The sequence below is a fragment of the Colletes latitarsis genome, unplaced genomic scaffold, assembly GCF_051014445.1.
Source record: "Colletes latitarsis isolate SP2378_abdomen unplaced genomic scaffold, iyColLati1 scaffold0069, whole genome shotgun sequence".
Classification (NCBI taxonomy): domain Eukaryota; kingdom Metazoa; phylum Arthropoda; class Insecta; order Hymenoptera; family Colletidae; genus Colletes; species Colletes latitarsis.
This window is the reverse complement of record NW_027488419.1, coordinates 10331-12500: the sequence shown is the minus strand read 5'-3', so window position 1 is coordinate 12500 and position 2170 is coordinate 10331.

The following is a 2170-nucleotide window of genomic DNA, read 5'->3' as shown; positions in this document are numbered from 1 at the left end:
TTTGTGGAAAAAATTAAAAAAGCTCTCAAACTTCGAGATAAAAAAAAAAAAAACCGTCTACCAGGTAGCCAACGGTAAACGGTACAAGTATCGTACGGGCGAAAACGAGCGTTACCGTGCTCGTTTTCGAGTTATTGACGAAAAACAGCCTGGAGCGATCGGTCCGGCGGTCGACGCGCGAAAGTTTCTAAGTCCGCTCTGCTCCGAATCATCGCTCCGGCGTCAAAAATCGTCGTAGGACAAAAAATCGCCACCCTATCTTGCAGGAAAAAATCCGGGGAACACGATGGCGTCGTCAAAAGTGCAGGTCGTCGAGCTCGTTTTCGAGAAAAAAAAAAAAAAATTCTCAAAACTCGACAAAAAAATAAAACGATCAGTGGACCGTGTAGAGAATCTAAAACTGCATAAGAATCGTATAGACCAAAATTGGCGTTCACGTGCTCGTTTTTGAGAAAAAAGTTAAAAAAGCTCTCAAAATTCGAGATAAAAAAAAAAAAAACCATCTACCAGGTAGCCAACGGTAAACGGTACAAGTATCGTACGGGCGAAAACGAGCGTTACCGTGCTCGTTTTCGAGTTATTGACGAAAAACAGCCTGGAGCGATCGGTCCGGCGGTCGACGCGCGAAAGTTTCTAAGTCCGCTCTGCTCCGAAACACCGCTCCGGCGTCAAAAATCGTCGTAGGACAAAAAATAGACACGCTATCTTGCAGGAAAAAATCCGGGGAACACGATGGCGTCGTCAAAAGTGCAGGTCGTCGAGCTCGTTTTCGAGAAAAAAAAAAAAAAATTCTCAAAATTCGACAAAAAAATAAAACGATCAGTGGACCGTGTAGAGAATATAAAACTGCATAAGAATCGTATAGACGAAAATTGGCGTTCACGTGCTCGTTTTTGTGGAAAAAATTAAAAAAGCTCTCAAACTTCGAGATAAAAAAAAAAAAAACCGTCTACCAGGTAGCCAACGGTAAACGGTACAAGTATCGTACGGGCGAAAACGAGCGTTACCGTGCTCGTTTTCGAGTTATTGACGAAAAACAGCCTGGAGCGATCGGTCCGGCGGTCGACGCGCGAAAGTTTCTAAGTCCGCTCTGCTCCGAATCATCGCTCCGGCGTCAAAAATCGTCGTAGGACAAAAAATCGCCACCCTATCTTGCAGGAAAAAATCCGGGGAACACGATGGCGTCGTCAAAAGTGCAGGTCGTCGAGCTCGTTTTCGAGAAAAAAAAAAAAAAATTCTCAAAATTCGACAAAAAAATAAAACGATCAGTGGACCGTGTAGAGAATATAAAACTGCATAAGAATCGTATAGACCAAAATTGGCGTTCACGTGCTCGTTTTTGAGAAAAAAGTTAAAAAAGCTCTCAAAATTCGAGATAAAAAAAAAAAAAACCATCTACCAGGTAGCCAACGGTAAACGGTACAAGTATCGTACGGGCGAAAACGAGCGTTACCGTGCTCGTTTTCGAGTTATTGACGAAAAACAGCCTGGAGCGATCGGTCCGGCGGTCGACGCGCGAAAGTTTCTAAGTCCGCTCTGCTCCGAAACACCGCTCCGGCGTCAAAAATCGTCGTAGGACAAAAAATAGACACGCTATCTTGCAGGAAAAAATCCGGGGAACACGATGGCGTCGTCAAAAGTGCAGGTCGTCGAGCTCGTTTTCGAGAAAAAAAAAAAAAAATTCTCAAAATTCGACAAAAAAATAAAACGATCAGTGGACCGTGTAGAGAATATAAAACTGCATAAGAATCGTATAGACCAAAATTGGCGTTCACGTGCTCGTTTTTGAGAAAAAAGTTAAAAAAGCTCTCAAAATTCGAGATAAAAAAAAAAAAAACCATCTACCAGGTAGCCAACGGTAAACGGTACAAGTATCGTACGGGCGAAAACGAGCGTTACCGTGCTCGTTTTCGAGTTATTGACGAAAAACAGCCTGGAGCGATCGGTCCGGCGGTCGACGCGCGAAAGTTTCTAAGTCCGCTCTGCTCCGAAACACCGCTCCGGCGTCAAAAATCGTCGTAGGACAAAAAATAGACACGCTATCTTGCAGGAAAAAATCCGGGGAACACGATGGCGTCGTCAAAAGTGCAGGTCGTCGAGCTCGTTTTCGAGAAAAAAAAAAAAAAATTCTCAAAATTCGACAAAAAAATAAAACGATCAGTGGACCGTG